This window comes from Cydia strobilella, chromosome 16 (genome assembly GCF_947568885.1).
Source record: "Cydia strobilella chromosome 16, ilCydStro3.1, whole genome shotgun sequence".
Lineage (NCBI taxonomy): Eukaryota > Metazoa > Arthropoda > Insecta > Lepidoptera > Tortricidae > Cydia > Cydia strobilella.
In genome coordinates this window covers 11,745,822-11,768,260 of record NC_086056.1, presented here as the reverse complement: position 1 = coordinate 11,768,260, position 22,439 = coordinate 11,745,822, and the positions used below count along the sequence as shown (strand labels likewise).

General features: G+C 35.9%; 1 long non-coding RNA gene across 1 annotated transcript in view; it reads right to left on the bottom strand.

Moving 5' to 3' along the window:
- Positions 1–22,439, bottom strand: part of LOC134748641 (uncharacterized) — a 70,686-nt gene that overhangs the window by 35,593 nt on the left and 12,654 nt on the right. The window contains exon 2 of the long non-coding RNA XR_010128423.1: positions 10,440–10,525. This is a non-coding gene — a long non-coding RNA (uncharacterized LOC134748641). The remainder of the gene's footprint in view (positions 1–10,439; positions 10,526–22,439) is intronic.

Genomic DNA, 22,439 nt, shown 5'->3' with positions numbered 1-22,439 from the left:
TTTTAAGTATGTTACTTGAATTGAAACAAATATTCCATCGGCGTCACAGTTCTCTGACCAGTTTTGAACCTTGTTGCTATGAGATAAGGCCCAGCGACTGGTCGGTGAAGTGCGTTGCTGCATGTTAGTACCTACACCTTACACAGTAGATTAAGGAATAATGTTGAGTGCTACCGTTCGCCAACAAACTGTCATGCAGTTTGGCAGAAATAAATAAATAAATAATAAAATGTTATACTTAAACGAATTGTGAATCAGCTTCTTGCTCTCTCTTACTCTTCTTAGAGCTCACGTCGTTTGATTTTATGCTAACACTTGATCATCATAATTAATCGCCCACTTCTGTGCATAGGCCTCTCTTCGAGTACGCCACTAGTCCCGGTCCTGAGCTAATCGCATCCAGTGACCCGCAATCTTCCGAATCCACCCAAGCCAACGGACGCCAGGCGTACTTTATACCGGGAGTTACATAGTTATTAAACTAAATTGCCTTCGCCGAAATTTTGATTTAAACACGGATTTACCTGTTATTATGTCATGTCATGACAGTGCGATCAGCCTGCTATGAAACTCAAGGAAGTTACCTGCGTAATAAATACGGCAAAAACAGGTAGAACAGTAAATTGTTGAAAAGAATGATAATATTACGCATTTTGAGATAATTTATTTCAGAATAATCATACAAATATATACATGTTTGTTTAATGAAGCTTGTAAAAATAATTGTATTATACGCGTTGTACTCGTAGTAATGTAAAAACCCCTATAATGTACCGTAGCACCAATAATAAAACGTAAACCACACATTCTGTAAAATTAGTAATGGTACCATAATTCGGAAATAAAAAAATGCGGATGGAATTAAATATCCTTTTCAATAATAGCAGGTGTAACTTAACAACAAACTTAACTCGTCGTTTTTCCTGGAATATTCATAATTATTATAAGAAGAGTCTCAGAACATATCATAGTTACTACCTAGTATTTGTTATGCTTCAGTGAAACTAGGTCCATCTGGGATCCAGTTCCAATATCTAGGTCAGTAGTTCATAGCGTGGAACCTTCGATAGATCGGGAATTTCGCAGAAATATATGCAAACATTTTTATAGGTCACACGGTGTTGTTGGTTCATAGAAACCTAGATATTAAAGGCTTTGGTAAATGGTAATGATATACTCGTACCTACGAGGCATGTAGGCGATGGTACGGTTAAAATGTTGTATGCCATGGGCAATTGCTTGTCTGTGAGTACTTGCTTATTGTGTAGTTAACTTTCTGCGTTTTAGCGTTTCGTTCATAACATAAGTGACGGAAATGTCCCGGTTCTAGACATGATATACCCAATAGTTGAAAGGTTCTGGGACAGTGACAAGCACTCGGACGCAGGAACCGTTACCGGTAGGTATAACTAAAAATCAAAATATCTCAAAGCATTCACAATATTTCTTTGATATTATAGAATAATATTTAGGTAAGCATAATGATTGATCACATTAGCTAAATTAAATGCAATAAAAAAAAATAGCCACAACCGAATACAGAACCTCCTCCTTCTATGAAATTGAAGTCGGTTAAAAATATACATAAACAACCGTGATACCGAAATTGAATACCAGTTAATTAGTATGAAAAATATACCGGTATTCGGTACCTGCTCGGACGTTTACCTAATTAAGTAATTACTGTTTTTTCAGCGCGTTTAAAAAGAGATCTTTTTAGCATCTTATCACTTTTACTAATCTGGCGCCTAACTTGTAACGTAAGTATCACTGCCGATGCCGCTTATATTACTTTTACGTGCGTCAAAGCGCATTTGCCCAAACAACCGGTGACTTTTGCATCTTACGAGATACCAACATAATGATTGATGCCGAACCAAATATGGTCTTAGCTTGGCGTCGTGCAATTCATTTCTCAGGTGAAAGCCTCAAGCCTCATTAGGGCTCTTCTGTCTCAGATAAACAAGTTTAAGCTAGATCTCTGGCTAAGTGTAGTAGCTACGAATCTCGAGTTCTGAATTATATTGGTTATTACGAATTATACGCGCTTGGTAAACATAGGAATATACCTATAAACAGGTCGTGTTGATAATATTCGCGATGTTATCGGTTTGGAAAGTGCTTGGTAATTTTATTTGTGAATTAGGGACGGGATGTACGTAATTAAACGATTTTACCTGGATGAGAACTTAATATTCGTTAGAGGAAAACGGTTATTGTTAGTTTCCGCGATTTAGTGCGGTATGTTCTTATATGCAATGGCCAACCTGGGCCACTTAATATTGTGAATGTGCATAGGCACTTGCTTAAAACATTAAATAGTAAGTAAGTAAGTAAGTAAGTAAGTAAGTAAATATTCTTTATTGCACCAAAATTATACATTTTACATACATGTAAAACTACAAAGAAATATTTAAAGAAAAAATAGAACCAGGTAACAACAGGCGGTCTTATCGCTAAAAAGCGATCTCTTCCAGACAACCTTTGGGTAGCAGGAAATGTAGAACTCATACAAAAGTCAACAGGTAGTGCAAATAGCTAAATATGGAGACTATTAAACACAAACACACATACTACAATTACTACTTATACATATAAGTATTAAAACGAAACCTAACACACAAATAAATATACAATACAATATATATATATATATATAATATATTTATACAAGCATATATACAATATATAAAATGGCAACTTAAGGCAGAGATAGAAAGTATAGTTTTAGCTGATTTTTGAATATGGGGAGAGATTTAGCTAATCTTAATTCTACTGGTAAAGCATTCCACAGCCGAACAGCCCGGAAGGTAAAAGAGCTATTATAAAATTTAGAAGTAGATGAGGGAGAAGCAAGAATATGAGTCTGAGAACATCTGATAGAAGAGAGATACTTGAAACGCTCTTTGAGATAAGGTGGTGTAGCGGGGTTAAAGAGAATGCCATAGAGAAGGGCGAGAACATGAGAGTCACGGCGAAGACGAATAGGAAGCCACTTGAGCTGAGAACGGAACTGTGACACATGGTCAAATTTGCGCAGACCAAATATAAACCTTATACCGAGATTCTGGAGGCGCTCGAGCTTATTCAGCTGGTCCTCCGTAAGGTCCAGATAGCAAATGTCGGCATAATCTAATATGGGCAATAAGAGGGATTGAGCTAGCGCAATCTTAGTGGCGTAAGGCAAGAAATTACGGAGTCTGCGGAGTGATGCAGTTACAGCAAACATTTTCCTGCTAACCTCATTCACCTGAGGTACCCAAGAGAGACTCTGGTCCATCATGACACCGAGATTCTTTACCTGGAGAGAGTAGGGAATCTGAATACCGTCAAACACAATGGCAGGTAGAGAACCTAAATCAATCCGGGCAGTGAGCTTTGAGCTACCTATGACTATAACCTGAGTTTTAGTAGGGTTAACCTTGAGACCGTAACGTTTACTCCAATTTAAAATACTCTCCAAGTCAGTGTTCATGGCGCAGATAGTCTGTGATAGATCGGTAACAGAGCCCTGAGAGTAGATTTGAAGGTCGTCAGCGTAAAGGTGGTAGGAGGACAAAATATTGGAAGTGATAGAGTTTATGAAGATAGAAAAAAGAAGAGGAGACAACACGCCGCCCTGTGGGACACCAGCAAGCGTGTTGCACCACGAAGATCGATAGGAATCCGCCTTTATACGCTGCCGACGCCCTACTAAGTAACTGTGAAACCAGTCAACTACCGCAGGAGATACATTAAGTGAACGCAATATGCCCAACAAGATGTCGAAGTCAACCGTATTGAAAGCATTACTGAAATCCAGAAGCGATAATACCGTGATCTTACGATTATCCATACCGGCCCGGATATCGTCAGTAATTTTTACAAGAGCAGTAGTTGTGCTGTGGCCTGTACGGAATCCGGATTGGTATGGGTTCATGAGCGCGTGTCTGTTCAAAAAAGAAGTAAGTTGCTGATGTACTAGACGCTCTAGAACTTTAGAGAGGAAAGGAAGAATGGAAATAGGACGGTAGTCTGAGAAGGCGGAAGGACTGGATTTTTTAGGCAAAGGAATGACGTCGGCATCTTTCCAAAGCGACGGGAAAACATTAGAAGAAATGGAGCTATTGAGGATACAGGTGATAATAGGAGCTATGAGGTCAATGAGGGGAAGGATCATGTTTCGGCTCAGATTATCGACTCCAACAGCATTAGACGAGATGGCTATTACGTTCTTCTTAACGTCACTGTCAGTAAATTGAGCAAGAGAGAAAGGGGGATAGTCAGGAGTTGGGATATTTGAAAGAAAGTTAAGGGTGTCCAACTTAACTGACCCAGAAAAAGTGGCAGAAGAAGAAAAATGCAGGTTAAGCTGGTCGAGGTCAACGCTATCACTGATTGAGTTTTGAGGTTGCTTCCTAACTCCAAGTGACTTGACAAAACATTAAATACCTAAGTTCTCGCGTTTCGAACTTGATTTGACTTTCTTGGTCGCAAGATCCCGGCCGGAAGGTCGCAGAAGTTAGGTTGACATTATGAAAAAATATAATATCCTGACAAACGTCCACATCACCGTAAAAATTCAGTCATTTCTTAAACGGTCATTTCTCAAAAACCTACCATATGCTGTAGTTACAGCATAGATAGGCTTCCCTTTCCTCTACCCGAATCGGAACTTTTAGCTTGTTTCTGGTGGTTAGGTTGACAGGATACCTGACAAATATGGCATCCCTACACAGTGGTGATTATACCTTTAATCAAACACGTAACGTCACGGTCGAAATGACAAAACGTGTAGGTAAATCAATGGAAGTAAAAGTAAAAAATATGTAAGATGATGTGAGAATGTATAAAGTTGTATGCGATGCCTCCTGTATTGTTGAAATTGTGGGTGACATATAGGAAGATACATTAGGTAAACGGTGAACCTCTATCCTATATGTAAAGCCACCATTGCAAATTTAAAAAAGTTTGCACCAGTATTTGTTTTATTTTTTGGTCTAACAGTAAATAATGAAGTGGCTCGTAATCTAGGAACATACTTTTAGCCAAATCAAACTCTTAAAAGAAGACAAAAACATGTCGCCCTCGCCTGCTTATAAAAGCAACATATTGATTTCCACAAGCACCGTGTATGAAATTAAAACAAGTTGGTACACAGATATTAACACTTTCACGTTCAATGCGCGTGTTTTAATATAAAAGACTTATTTGTTTATAACGTTATATGGAGTTAAGCCCTTTTTAATGATATTTGTAGCGTGATATGCGCGTGCGAACGTGAGTACGGCTGAGAGATCTTGGAAAACATTTGGATTTCAATTTCTCTTACTTTACGAGAATGTAGGTTTAACATAAGTTAAAACATAAAACTACTATTAGTACTATTTCTACTACTATTCATAATGAACTTGGCCTTAACTTAGACCTGATCCTGAATTATACATAATATGTAGGTATTAGTTTCAAAATCACTTTAAAAAATGCGCTCTGAAGTAGGTACTCACTACATATTTATCGCTAGTTTTCGCATGAAATTAACTTTATTTTATTACTGTTAGTTCTTTCTTGACTGGGTAAATTGCATTGCCATTGGTTTATAACCTTTGCACATAATAGTTATACATATTAATTTACATAATCATCAGATAAAATCTATGACATAACATTATAGTGGGGAAATACATTTTAAATTGTAAATGCATTTAGTTATTAAAATTGTAATTTTATTTTATTATAATTTATTTTATAAAAATTGTAATTTTAATGTATTTTATTAATATTTAATTTTTCGTATACTAACGTAGTTTCTTAAGTATTGTTACTAACATATTTAATTTTAATTTAATATTGTATATGGAATTTTTATTATGAAATAAATTATTTGAATTTGAATTAAAATTATGGAAATGCATACATACATATATCAAACCAAGCAATATCTCTGTTCAATTAATTCAATATGAATAGGTATATTTAAACATCAAACATCAAACATTTATTCAGCAAATAGGCCACAGGGGCACTTTTACATGTCAATTTTTACAAACAATAAAATTAATCCAAAATTACAAAAAACTATTACATAAATATAAATGTTAAATTACACAAGAAAAAAAAACTAAAAAAAACTATACAAATAAAATATACAAGTATTCAAAATGTTAATAAAAAAACAACAAAAACGACTATAGATAGACCAATATCGAATGGAGAAAACCTTTAATGATCTTCTTACACTCGATATAATTTTTTCAGCAACCCCTCGAGCGGCAAGATTGGGCGCTGGCATTTGCCATTTTTAATATTGAAAACTTGCCGCCGCCTAAAGGCTGCGCGCTGCGCCGCACGGCGGGCAAATTTACAAATATTGCTTTGCCGAAGAAAATTACTGTAGGACTATGAAGAAACTTGCCAACTTTTTCTCTCCTTCTTCAATACGTGGACGAACTAAGGAACAACTGAGATACCACCAGCTGTGTTCACTCACCGAAATCACGAGAGAGCACAGCGTGGCACCCGGTCGTTCGATAGTCCCTTCTTCTTTCTTCTGTTTTCTTTATGCTCCTCTTCTTATTCTTCCTATCTTTTTACGTCATAATCTGTATCTCTTACGTCGATGACTGTTTCTGGACTTGACATTCTACGTACCGTATGGATCCTTTTTATTAAATGTAGGGGTGTGCCCGAAGAAATGTGATAAATAGGTACCGTCGCGTGAGGCTACTGATGTGCAATTTGCGGAAAGTTTGGACAAAGTTACTTGTATCTTTTTAATATTCTTGAAAATTTGACAGGACAAAGATTTTATGATTCTCATAATTATAAATAAATCTATCTATGCGGCATTACTAAAATATATTGAAAAACATTAATATTTGATCATCATTAAACAATTATAAATAAGGGCTCTCCCGGCACAAGTATTGTTATACTTAATGGGAGATTTAAACCAAATAAACTATTTGTATTTGTATAAATAAGCATTTAACTTAAAGTTAATAAACTTGAAAAGTAAGTGGGTTTATAGAGATTAACACGTACAAACTTACAAAGTTATATGTGCTTGCGATAATTCAAAAATAGAAAGTTAATTTGATAAAGTACAAAGGTCCTTAATTTTGAACTACATCCATGCCCGCCATCTGTGTTTCTCTGCGTGAACTAAATAACATCTCGGTAGAACGTAGAACCAACAACGTGTGTTGTTTATTATATATAGCACGGCGTTCCGCGCCAAGAGGTTGTTTAGTTCATTTACGGTAGATGGCTCTGTTTCGAATATATATTAAAAACTTAGTGTTCTTAGTCTACGCAGTTTTGAGCAGAATAGATAAAATGTACGTCAAAATTTAATTATGAAAGTAACTTATACTTTTGCGTTATAAGATGATCCCTGTGATAGTCCCCTCAAGTTTCTTTCGGTAAAGCTTAATTTCAAAAATAATTGAAAAAAAAAACATCTTTTTAATATGTAAGTTAATGTGCTAAACTTCTAAAAAATGTCTACAATCATTATACGTGGCAGCTACGGCATATAAAATGTAACTGTCATAAGGAACATTATTCGACGCAATATATGTAGGTAACTAGGTAGGTAGTACAAATTTATTGCTTATAAGTAAATAGGTAATCCAAGGCCAATTCTCTCTTCTGTTCTGTTAATGGCGATGACAATGCAATTTACCAGCAATCTCTTTAATAAAGATACTTTTACACTGTGGAAAAATCATCAGCAGTATACGGCGAATTTTATTACTTAGATATATTTAGGTAGATAGGTGTTGGATTCAGTTTTATGAAGCTATCTTTTTAATGTATGAAAAATTCACCGAAGAAAAAGGCACCGACTTCAAATATTGGAAGCGCATATAAAAGAGATAATATTTTATTTTATATATATATTTTTTTTTTTAATTTATTTATCAAGTATTTGATTTTTTCAACTCGTATAATTATAATCGCATGTATAAAGACTTTAAAGGACTAATATGATTTATGATAATAAATTATATGATACGCATTAATAAAAAATAACTTAAGTGGTTAACTGGCACATGCTTGTCTTATACGTCCTTTTGATTTAACGTTCCAAGGACGACACGTGTACAAATGCAATTCATTTAATACCTATACATAATAATGTGGGTGTGTTCGTTTATAAGTAGTACATATAGTATATCGATGAGATAATTGATATCTATAGATAATATACGAGCAATAATAATCATCATTCAGTGCATAAATCTTGTCGAGTGCTTGTTGAGTACAAAAATGTTTTCAAAATATAGTTGGGAATTGAGATAATACATATCGCACACACAGAGGTTCGCGAAACCTTTACTATTTTTTGTATTTAAGATTTTTGTGTTTCTTTTTATAATTCTTTTAAAGAAAGACACAGTATTCTAAATAGGTTAGTTAACAATAGGTAGACATTATAATATTAAATTGTTTTAGTCATGAAATTATGTTAAATAACATCTTTATTTGCGCTGTCAATGGTTTTAAATCAACTAGAAATCATATTAAGGAAGGAGGTGGCTTTATCAAAATATATCGTTTTATATACATTTTATAAAATGAGAGCGTAACTTCGATTGTATGGTTAGTGTGACTTAATAAAATGTTATAATCTATAACTTACAATTTTCAGCATATAATAGGTACCTATGTGTATTATTTAGCACCCCAAACCTTTTTTGGGCATAACAGGGGAAACTGTATAAACAACCCATATACACGGTGGTTGTTATGGACAGCGCCCTCTAAAACATACCCCCGACTAAGTGTTTCGTGTAACATAAACACACGTAACTTGACTGTTTTAGTACCTTAACTCGTTGCAGTAAGGCCTACAATAGGTCAGTGTCGATGATGGCAGGGGTCAGGAATCGGTAAATGAACAGGGGGTGTGATGTAAGGGTGAGTTTGTAACAACGCTTTTTGTTTTTATCGTGCCGAAAGCTGCCATTTACTTTTAAGTATGACGATCGGGGTATTGCAATAATGATATAGGATGTATTTATTGAGGTGATACAAGGTATAAGTACGCGACTGTTCTCTACTTTGCAATTTTTGCTATGAGTGCCAGTGTAATTTCAGAGTTACTCCTATAGTAGTGTTTCTACTCTGAATTAGTGTAACTCAAGCGGAAGCACGGCGGTGAGCATCTGCGTTATAAGGACGTGCTCAAACGACACCTGAACGGTTGCAACATGGACCCTGACGGCCCGGCCACGACATTGCGCGACCGACGTCGATGGCGGCGGCAACCATGGTCCGATCGCTGTGTCTTGCTCCAACCTATGGCCGCCGCTTGTCGCTGCCGCCGCCGCGCGATTTCGTGGCCGGGCCGTGAGCGTTGGGAGGAGCTTGCTGGAGACAGGTCACCTTGGCGGTCTACCATCTTTAACCACATCAAATCGTTTGAGGAAAAACCGCCTCAATACCTGCCAAACGCCAACAACGTAAAGAGAGACCGAAGACCTCTTACGCGTATACGACAATGCGTCTAGCCAACTTTATTGTAACACCTGCAAAAGAGTCTTTAAACCAAGTTCGGCCTCCACATTAGAGCCCATAACAGGCGTAATCCATATTTGCTGGGCTCACCGTCATCGAAATCGATCGATGAGGAGGACAGAATATATAGTAAAAGTTGATTATAGCAATGAGTATAATCGCAAAAATATAATTATTATATCTTGTATTACCTAAAAAATTACACCGAGCATTATTATATCTCTTCTCTTGCCTATATGCCAGGTAAGTATATAAAATTGGCCTTTACGCTTTCGTCTTATCGATATAAATAGATACTAGATAAAAGTAAATTTTACGTCCAATAATATTAAACCGAGTCCTATTTTATAATTTGCTAGTAAATTTTAAAAGTCTACGTTGATAGTAAAGACCTATGAACGTGGGAATACAATGATGGGCATACGATATGTGCTAACATAATATATTAGTCATAGAGTGGATTCAGTGGACATACTAAATGTATGAAAATAATACTGTTACCAATCCAAGTAAGATACGCGTGCAATATTTTTTACAGTTGTTAAATTTAAATAAAATACTGCAGTGAGGGAAAATGAGGCAGTTTTTATTATCTGCAAAATACCTAAACCTCATCGTTCCAAGTAAAATTTACTTTTGGAAGTTTCTGATTGTACTTCCCTGTAGGTTTGTTTTCCTAGTTTTATTTGTGAGGAGTTTCGAATTACCCGCTAGATGTCGCAGTACCGTCTGTGTAAAATCCTACTTCGCGGTGTCAAGATTTTTCCGGGAAACATGACCTCTGGCCGGTACCTTTAATCGATTTATTGCATTATTGTATTTGTATATTATTGCTTATAGTTTGGGGCCTTTTTACACCTGTCTCGTTCGTTTTAATAGTATCATAATATCGTTCGTTTAGTATCATAATATTTTAACACATATTAGGTACTTACCTATGATTTGAAAACTTATTTGAGACTTGAGAGTAGGTTGCAGCAGTGCAGGTTGCTCTCCACTCTCCAGACTTGAGTTGTATTATCTGAAACATGAGAAAACAAATTATTTAAAGCCAACTGTCTTCATATACTTAATGGACTAGAAGTGAAAACACTAAATAATCCTTTTCCGTCTGTCCATCTGTCTGTCTGTCACCAGGCTGTATCTCATGAACCGTGATAGCTAAGACAGTTGAAATTTTCACAGATTGATGTATTTCTGTTGCCGCTATAACAACAAATACTAAAAAGTACGGAACCCTTGGTGGGCGAGTCCGACTCGCAGTTGGCCGATTTTTTAGGGTTCCGTAGCCAAAATGAGGAAAAGTCATGGCCGTCTGTTCGCCCGTCCGTTCGTCTTTCCTTATGTTACAGCCATTGATTTCAAAAACTATAAGGTATATTTGAATAAAAATTGGAATATAAGTGTATTTTGTGAGCCTAGCGGCTTAAAGAAACATATACCCATTATTTAATTTATGTTTAGATGTTTAAATTAAAAAAAATGGTATGTATATGTTTTTAAAGGGGGCACTTAATTCATACATACATGTTACTAAAGCTGTTGGCTTTGCATTCGTGTAAATAGTAGATAATCTAAAGTATGTATTGTAATGTTACATTGTTACAATCATAGTATACCAGATTTTAATTCTCCACATTCTACAATCAAAATTTCGACTTTGACATAAAATACATTTAACTTTGAACCTAATGCCTTAATGTTTAACGTCTATATTTCTGCACATCGTTCTCAATGGATGGCGGACATAATAGCTCGTTGTTAGTGGACATCCTTGAGGGCTGTAGTGCGGAAAACAAGAGCGTTGTTTCAATCGCTACCCGAGCGATAGAACAAAACGAGGGAGTGTCATTGGATGTGCGAGCGCAGGCCAATTTAAAGTCCGTCTTAGTTAACTTTGCACTGACTTCGATTAGAACAAAGTGGGGGAGTGGCAGGGTGGCCCAAAAATACGTTAATAAAGTTTTTTATAATTATTTTATTAAGTACTTACGTAACTAGTACAAAATAAGTTAAAAATTAAACTAAATTAAAACTAACAGTCTTTTTGAAAGCTGAAGATAAAAAAGTTCGCTTAGAGAGATGTCGGTTGATTGAGCAACGTGCCGAGACTAAAAACTGGGAAAATGTACTTTTTACTGATGAAAAACTTTTTTGTATTGAACAGGCCCATAATCACCAAAATTACAGAATTTACACTTCTAGTCGCCTTGGAGAAGCCGCAGTCATTCCTCATCGCCAAAAGCCGGATTCAGTTATGTTTTGGGGTGGTATTTGCAGTAGTGTGCAGCAGTGGTGCAAAGATAATTTCCGGGGATTCATAAGTTCAAAAGAGTGGCCACCCTACTCGGTTGATCAAAATCCAATTGATATAGTTTATAGTTTGTGGTCAATCTTAGAGACAAGGGCCTGGCTACTAAACACAAAAGTGTAAACGCTCTAAAAGCAACACTTACCAAACAATGGGAAAAAATATCCTTGGATGAGCTGCGGCATATCGTTGAAAATTTTAACAAACGTTTGTGTATCAAAGCGAAAGGAGGCTATTTTGAAGACAATAAATTTTTGTTGCATAAGTTGTAATTTTTAACTTACTTTGTACTGGTTACGTAAGTACTTAATAAAATAATTAGAAAAAACTTTGTCAACGTATTTTTGGGCCACCCTGTAATGTGTCACCATTGCCATACTTTCTCATTGAAAAACTATTCAGTTAGGTTGGTCCGACTCATGAATCTAGTATAAAACCGGATTAGGCATGAGTGGTGGGAGGAACTGTCAGAACGGGATAGTCTTATGTATATTTCAGTAGGAGTAGCAGAGAAAGCGTTATTATTGTTTGTCCTTGTTACAGTCTCAATTTTTTATTCCCCACCGTAAATTTGTATGGTTTATGGTGGGCTACAAATCTACTCAACCAATCATATTGTCGCATTGCGTATGTTCTGTCCCTCACGGGCGCACTCGGTAGGCCACTTCTATGGTCCGACTAATATTATAACCAACGTTAAGTAAACAATAACTAAAAATAACTTCAAAACATAACCACATTAAAGCTCCAAAAGTAAACCCCAGTCCAACGTCCCATGTCAATCTCCCAAACTTAAAATCAAGTTCCAGCTAAAATCAGTCTAAAAATAACCTCAAGCAGGGGCGCAAAACCTAGCGAGGCTCTGCGTCATCTACCCACGCCTGTAGGGAGGGAATCAGGACGCATGCGCTTCCGCCTACACGAAATGTCAAAGGGCGTCCAGGGCTCGCGAACCTAGATCCTCTGTGAATTGGATTTATCTGGGTCATGCCTGGTGACCTATGCATGCAATAAACCAAAGATATATTTATACATATGTACTCACTGAAAAATCCTCGATTACTAAAAAGAGGTTCGATATCATGTCCGATATAGAGCCTCTTAAGATAATAAAAGTATATCGATGTAATTTCCATCAATATAATCACAATATGAAATCAATAAAAAAAAAATGTTTTAATTTGTCAAGTGTATTTATTTTGCAATTAGGGGTGTTATAAATTTCTAACATTGCTTTTCTCGAAAAAAACATTGCTAAAATAAATGTAAAAAGTAATTGAAATTGTTGATTTCGGTGAAAAAAAGTATAATATTTGTTTATGTTGAGTAACATCTATATGTTGACAGTAACATCGATATATTTAATTGTCGATAAAATATTTTGCTACGTCACTTTAGTATAAGTGCCCCGAGTCATCCCAGGTATGCATATTACGGTACCGCAACCCTAGCATTTCGGAAGAAAAAGTTAATTACTTCTATTAGTCTAAAGTAGTGATAGTGACTTTTGAGGTTAGAAAATGTCTAATCATAAAAAAACGGGGTAAAAGTATAGGTAAGTCAAAGGGTGAATCACCAAAATGGGAGGAAACCTTGAGACAGTGACTCAAACGCGTCTCCTCTAACTGAATACAATGCGCCGAGCTTTATCCTGACCTCTGACGTCACCGAGTCATGGATAGGGATTTTCTAATACCTTGGTATATCTTCCCCTTCCAGTGAATAAGGATAATGTAACATTAGTAAACCTACTTTATCGAGACATCTCTACAGTCCGAAAGCAAATTTCAGAATATAAATTAGTTATGGACACAAATGATGAGCAATATTAACACAATAATATAATAACAGACATTCTACATATATCTTATTCTGCTGCAAAAGTGCATTCTGTAGGTGTCTAATTGCCACCACGTAAGTGCAATATTGCTTATTGTTTGGACTCATCCTTGATAATAAATCTGTTGTTGTCGGGTATGGTTTATTTAATTTCTATTCTTTATTGTTGGGCGGTAGTACAGCGACATTTTTGAGCTTTTATAAAAAGCGGTTCACATTAAACAAGGCAAGGTAAAACAATTTACAACTTTACACTTCCACTTGATGTAAAATTAGCTACAGGCCTTATGAATCCAGCCGCATGTAAACTTTGCGAGGATTGGGCCGAAATCAAAATGCAGAAAAGAAATGGTGACATAGTAGACGCATTAGGAAACCAACCTTTTTCTGGCGCTGTAAAGTGTGTGAGATGGTCCCATAGAGCTGTATTTAGCAATCCATTTTCTATGTCATCACAAAGCGAAGTATTCAACTTTTTCACCAAATCTCATGTCTAGTGATTTCACGTAAAACTGGATTTCAAACATTATTTAGCTCACCTAAAAGTTCTGGCAGTTACGCTAAGCCTATCGAGTTTCTAGTTTTATAGGTCATCAGGTAAAACAGGCCACTCGGGTAACAGGTCAGCCTCGGCCTCGGGATATAAACTAATTTCACGTCACTGACCCACTTCGGAAATCTACACAATTTTGTTCTGTACAATATTAATGCTAGTTTCTTGTTACCAAACTGGATAGCTGTCAAATTCTTAGTTTCTGAGAAACTTACTACTTACACCGTTTATAAGCGTGGCATCCCGTGGTAAAATTGATCCATTGCACACTTAACAGAATTCACATTTTATGACTTATATAGAATATGGGAATATAGATCACATTCCTAAGGTACATATAATATTAATTTATTATAACGGGACGGGATCGCGTATTATATGATTAAACTTTAAAATTGCCTGCCGCCGTTATGAGGCCGCATTGTCCTCGTTGTCGTGATATCGGAGAAAGACTGGCTAAAGTTGACATCAACATATAGCTGCGCGAGTTTTTCGAACTACCCGCACTTGGTCTCCTTTATCAACTCGAACGTTTTGCACAATAGGAAGGGATGTCACTCGGATGAAACACAACACTAACGATAATTGGTTTTTCAACCGGCGATTGATATACTAAGTCCCGTTAAATTAAATAATAATGCGTGAAAATCGTGAAGGTTTGATTCAGTGAGGGGGTTATAGTGGTCATTCTACCTCGCATCAAAAAATTTGTCAAGACGTAGTCGACTTTGGTCTAGGCGGCTAAACTAAACCTACTTAAATCCATATTATCCATCCTGAAGGGCAGACCTCATACCCTTATTAGATTAAGGCCAGTGTTCTAAACACAGCAATAGTTATACTTAGACGTACGCAGTCAATTGCTAACAATTAAAACGAGCGGCCATGAGACATCTGATACTGATTGGACTTGTGGTCGGCTGCAATAAAGGGACTAGATATGTTACCTACACAGCTGCGCTGTGCTGAGTGGTCTAGTTTTATAATCCGACTGATTAAGGAAGGGTATCGGGGTATTTTATTTTATTGCCTCAAATTTTATGGTCCGTCTTTAGCATGTTGTCGCATTACAGAATTACAGCATTAGTAAAATTATATTTTATTTCTAGTACTTAAGAGTTCAGTCTTTAAAATAAGCTTACTATACTTAATTCACGAAGGCTGATATTTGCTTTTAATTTCATACAAAATTTTAAGGACAGTATACCTTATTAGCCTTAAATATTGGTAAGGTAATATAACGTCAATCTCTCTCTATCTGTCAAATTCTACGGTGAATGGCAAAAGGGGTTTAGGGAACCCTACACTTTTTTTAAATTTGGGTTTTTTTATGTTATTTCTACTCAGAATCACGAGCTCTTTCGATCCCAATAGAAGAAAAAAGTGAACAAAAATTTCCATTCCGTGACTGTCATACGAAGTGTATGAAAAATTGTAACGGAATGGAAATGAAAACTTGGGGCACTATTTTACTCCTATTAGGATTGAAAGAGCTTGTGATTCACCATAATAACATAGAAATAAAATTGATACGTATTTTATTTAACCATGTTGCGATAGTCTAGGTCATAACTTCACTCGATATCAATGGAAATGAGTAACTTAGAACTGTATGTATTTGCAATAACGTCATGCTAACTACAGTATGTCTACGTAAACTATAACTACCTAATTATATTTAAAAGCGAAAGAACGTGATGTGATAAGCAACATCATGACATCATGACTTACACTTAAGAGCATTTATTTAAAACTAGTCACTTGTTGTCACGTGTCGTGTTGTACAGACATTTCCTATGAAAATTACCCATTTTCTTTACGCTGTACTGTAAAATACGACCGACAAACATTAACAATTCTGAGAAATTCCTTTGCAACAAGTTGTGTAGAGTCGTAAAAATAAGGAATTCTATACATTCGAGCTTTACGTATTTAACTAGCTTGCCTAGACTACAATGGCATTCAATAGCGTAGGTGTAAAGGCATTCAGTAGAAATGGCAAAAAAATACAGAATTGTCTAGCACGCAGTTTCTCAAACTTTTTACGCCGCCTTCATTAATCAATTTCCCAATTATTACAATTTCTATCAACGAAAAGTAGCACCAGACATAGTTATATGTTAGTGGAATGTTCATGTCAAGTTTCGTGTTATTTTATGTTTAATTATGGCGGGCCAGGGACGACGGCAAGAGGCTTGACGGAATGACGCTGGTGCCTTGGAGCATGGGTCAACGCAAGTAGCATCCCAAACTAGCGGAGTTTGGGATGCTACTTGCGTTGATACCGTGGCACCGTCCCATGTTCTAAGCACCAGCGCCACCGCTGGCGTTGCGGCATCCTCGGCCTAAAGCCTCAAGCGCCGCAAATATGCCATCCTAGGAAGTAGCTACATATTTGCGGCGTTTGACGTTGAAACCTTGGGGCCATGGGGGCCAAGTGCGCGTCGGCTGTATAAAGATTTGGCGACGCGCCTAATAGAGGCCTCGGGCGACCAGAGGGCTGGCCACTATTTCGCACAGCGTGTTAGTATCGCTATACAGCGTGGAAATACGGCCAGCCTTCTGGGCACCTTGCCCATTGACGGCGATTTAGGCCAAATTTTTTACCTATAGGTTAAGTTTTATTATGTTTGTTTTTGTTAATTGTTTTTGAAATAAAATTTATACCCTATTATGGCGTAATTTCGATTGTATTTTGGCGGCTAGTTCTGGTGGCTCTTCACTACGTAGTATCATGTAGTATAAAACCAAGTCGCTTTCCGCTGTCTGTCTGTCCCTATGTATGCTTAGATCTTTAAAACTACGCAACGGATTTTGATGTGGATTTCACCTATCAATAGAGGAATTCTTGAGGAAGGTTTTAGTGTATAATTTGTAAAGGTTTCGTGTAAGCCGGGGCGGTATATGATAAAATTGAGTAAATTACATAAATGCTTATGATAAAAAGAAATACATTACCAGTTACTAACGTATTGCTTAATAACAATGTTTAGCTTTAATTTGTTTTCCGATAAACAAGGAATTTAAATAAAGCAACACAAGTAAGATAACAATATTGTGGTCTGATTGCCCTTAGATGACGATGACGCAAGCCTTATTTAAAAGTCCTCCAGTACACGAGTAGCACGTATCGGTGTAAATAAAAAGTGCATTTTACAGTTGCATTTGCACGTGATTGCGATTATGTTTCATTAGGAGTTGAAACAAATTATACCTACTTTAAACTCGTGTTTTGTACACATAATTATTAATGTCATAACGTCGAAACAAAGGTAAAATAATGAGATTTAATCGCGTTAGACCCGGTTATGACATTAATTAAATTATACCTACTTAGCTTTTTTATGAAGTTAAAAAATTGACCTTACACAATGATGTTTCCTCTTGTAAATAAACTGATTGAAATTACTTAAAATACTAATAAATTAATGAGATCAGCGTGTTTTTACATAATTCACATAAATACAAGAACTGAGCGATAGCGATAATACAAGAGTGAGGTTATTTTTTGCTCTTGGATTAAAAATCTGAGTTTAGTGCTACTCTGGTTTTCAAACTTTTTCTGTCTTAACCCCCATGTGTGTTCAGGACCCCTCGAAGTACCGTCAAACCCCCTGTTTGAAAACATACTTTTTTTACTTACTTTCTTATGAAAGTAAAACAAATAAATGATAATGATTATTCATTATCATTTATTTGTTGCAAACCATGGTATTACAGATGTTCTTAAAATTAAATAAGTAGTCATGGACCCTACTAGGGCGTGGCAACATGTTCATACGTACATAGGTACACATTTTTCTATGCCACAGAAAATAAAAAATAGGCAGTAACAAACAGAACAAAACTTAAATTCAAATATTTAAAATGTATACATTAAAATAACTATGTATTTCGTATAATTTTTAATCAGCGGAGAAAAGGACATAAAGCATATTCGACATTCATTAAACAAAGATCACGCGCTATACATAGACTCGAGTCTTCACAATATGCATCGCGGATGTCACGAGTACTTAATACGGGAGTTTCCACATTCAGACCAAACGCAGTCGCTACATAACTACAAACTCAACTCTATCATACCATAAGAAAAACCACCTTATTGCAAACAACGCTTGAGACTTCTCTCATGCGCGTTTCATGTTAAACTACAAAAAGATCATCGTAAACGCCACGCGCAAGAACGTCCAAATTCCCATGCACTGCATATATCGTCCATCATTAATCACGCGTCATGTGTTCACCAACACAAGTCAACTAACACCTTTACAATACCGAAAGAGCGCAGGAACATTTAAAGTACCTTACTCTTACGCCCTTTTGACTTAAGTAGTGACACGTGTACATGGCCTTGTGCATGTATGAGTGCATACAGTGGTGTGCAGTTTGCACATGCGCGGTGGGGCACGGCCACGGCCGCGAAGACCTTGGACCGCGTAGCAACAGCCATGCCAGCTTTTTTATTTTCGTTTTAGTCTGCGCGTTTGCGTTTAACAGAAACAGAACGTTTTATGGAGCCGTAATGGTTCGAGCAGCAGATATGACTTGTGCCAAAGACTGTTAATAACAAGTATAGTTGAAGCGATTAGGCCCCGCCTTTTTACTTCACTTTTGCTTTTGGGAGTTTGGCACGGCATTTAAAATAGAAGTGTGTAAATTTAAATAAAATAAGTAACGTTTTTATAAAATTTAAATTCTATTATTGATATGAATTGAAAATGGGTAAACTCTGATAAACAACCTTGTTTACAATACATAAATTGTCATTTGCTACATACGACTACTACATACATGGTGGCAAAAAAAATTTGGCTGTTTCATACATTTTGGCTGTTTCATACATTTTGGCTGGTCCATTCTCTATGGGAGGGTACATTTTTTTTCGCGATTTCGTGGTTGATAAAAGTTGCTCAGTATAATCCCAAAACCTCCCTGGCACCGGGAATGCACTTAGTTTTTTGCCACCGTGTATGTATGTATACTATATATAGCCCAAGCCCATTCATGTTTGTATATAGAATACCTCCTTACTACCATTTCCGCTGAGTTGACATAATCATAAATATCACGTGTTTTTGTCGTTTTATTAATTAGAAATAATGTGCATTATGAAATATTGATTATTTTCTCAGGTGTCGTTTGTCAAGTTCACAATATAAAGCAGTTATGAAACCTTTTTGTAACAAATTTCTGCAGTGAATAAATATTGCATGATATATTTTTTAATGCAAACAAAATTTGAAAAAAGGACTAAAGAGAGGTTTAGACTAGCAAGAACTAACATGCAATTTTCATTACATTGCTGTATCTGATAAACATTTTGCAGTTTACCTTAGTAGTCATTAATGTAACGTAAATTGCATGCAAGTTCTTGCTAGTCTAAACCTCGCTTTAAACTAAAACGCAATTGCAGTTCGCGCCCCTAAAGTACGGAAGAAAAATCTTCCGTTCACTTTCTTATTACCAACTGAACAGCAATTTATCCTATTATTATCTTATTAGTGATCGGTAACAACGTTTTAATTTCATGGCAGCGTGGTCAAGTTAAAGTAAAGGAAAGTAACAATTTGTTAGGAGACGGTCATTACCTGATTAATAATTTCAGCTGAATTTTACTTAAAAGATGCCTTTAACTCAACAACGCTGCCATGAAATTAAAAAGTTGTTACCGATCACTACTCATGAAAATTAGCCACATCAGGGCCTATGATTTAGGTCAGTTTTGCTATAATAGCTACTGATATTGTGATATTTAAATGAGCTAATAAATAATATGAGAAATTATTTAGCTTGTCGTGAAAAAAGTTAGGAAAAAAGGTAGGAAATGTGAAAAAATATTGTATGCCTATTTACAAAGTAGGTAAAGAACTGGTTGGAAACTCGAGGCAAAGGTTATATTTCCACAATAAGTAAGTAAATTGAAGCGGTATTACCTATTTATATTCAACCAATACAGCCTGTAATTTAATACAGATTCACAACGTCAACATTTATGCGGTTAGTAAAGTTAATCTTCTTAGATATATGTAAGAAATTTTTTTTGCCATTATTCGTTAAGTTTTATTCTTCATCAGCTCATTCTGAGAGAGCGCCCTTTTTGAAACCCCTAAAAATTAAGTATTCTATAGTGATGGATGTTTTTGAAAGGTTAAAATGAGAAAACATATGTTAATATATTTTTTCTTTTTTTATAGAAGGTTAAAATGAGATTTCGTTTCTACCTAATGAATAATGATCAATTGTATAAGAATGCAAGCATGCAAATACGAAACACGTACAATTGTACTTAAACTTTGGCATTTTTTTGGCTTTCCGAAAATAAATGAGTTCCTTTCCTCATTTATAACCGGATTCTTTTATGGCGGCTGCATTTTATTACCAAATCGCCAAAATGCAAGCTGCATCATTAACTTTCGGGAGGCACCTTTTCGGCAAGTTGAAGGAACCAACGCATACATTTTAAGGCTGTGAATTAATTTAGACAGCACAAACTTTGAAAGTAAGTGAATTAACTCCAACGCTATGTGTGTCACTGTGTCAGTAACTACAGGCCATACTGGCCATAAGTGTCAAAGGGGGCATGGGCATATAGAATTTCCCAATACACAAGGGGGTAGCCACGAACAAAAGTTTGAGAATCACTATTAACAATTTGAGACAACGAAGCTTGTCTAAATGTACGTTTATATTATCCTGAACAGCTTGAAAACGACGGCTTAACATCAGACGGATCTTAGATAAAGTGGGATCACACGGTAACTCGGTATACCTACTTTTCACACTAGTTTTCAAAGGAGAGATTTTTATGACAAGTTGCCCCGTATACAAGTAACCAGTTTCAATCCACCTGATATGTTCCTGTAGCAGCAAAAGTATTTTTCACCACATCAGCTGGTAAAAGCTCTCTTGATTGTTCAAAAACTGATGAGAAATTTGCATATTATCTACATGTGGGGCAAAGTAATCAAATGCAAATTTTGAGTTGTTTCCTTATGTTGGCTGGTAGAATTGACTTTTAAATGATGACTTTGAATGATAAATATTTAATAACATTCATTTTGAATTGATTTGCTTTGATTTTGTTTGATATTTTACATAGTATTTTACTTGTGATGGTGTGGTGAAAAATTTTGTATGTCACTCGGTAGCAAAATTTGGCAATTTGCACTAAATCAATATTAGCACGAGAAGTTAAACAACAACTTTGCCCCCTTGTTAAACAAATGACTATTGTAGAATGTTTACTAAATCTGTTTAAAGATGGTTACTAATTAAGATGAACGTTAGCAGTCTTAAGAATTTTCAAACACGACATCCGAAATTTGCAGGCTTCTTTGTCATTTACACAAGGATTTCGAACGGAAGGAATTATTGGGTCTAGAGTCTAGAGGCTATTTCGTAGCCAACATAAGGATGTTTGCTGGTAGAATTTATATTTAAATGATGATTTTGAATGATAAATATTTAATAACATTCATTTTGAATCGATTTGCTTTGATTTTGTTTGATATTTTACAGTATTTTCCTTGTGTTGGTGTGGTGAAAAATTTAGTGCTGCCTTGAAACCCTCGCAACATTCAAGACATTTTTCTAACCACTCGCTACGCTCGTGGTTCAATTTTGGAATCTTTCCCTTGCTCGGGCATCAACTTTGCTCCCTTGTAAAACAAATATAACTATTATAATACCTACACACCTGACTCTGTTTAAAATTTTCTGACTACTGCCTGTCTGGAATATTTTTTTTTTATTTATGATACTGGGCCAAATGACTGACACAAAAATGCAACTTCGTTATATATGACAATGTTATTGGGATTTGCATTGAACAATAGAGCTCCAAATAGTTTAATCTTATCATACAGGTGACTATAAGTACCTACTTATTATCACCATAATAAATAATGATAACACTACACTACACGTGTGGTGACGCCATACTTTTTGATATCAGAAGCAAACATGTACAGGTACAGGCCAGTTTTATGTACATACAGCAATACAATGACCATTATATTATGTAGACCTAATTACATATAATATTATCACAAGGTTTACGAATGGTTACCTAGTTTGTTTTGATTATGGTATTCACTATTCAGCGTACCGTGAAACCATCCAACTATGATCCAAGTTTCAATACGTAGATAATTAGATAACAAAACCGATGTCCCTTTTTAGGGTGCAGGGATTTTTCTCTTTTACTCCAATGAAGGCGTAATTAGTGAC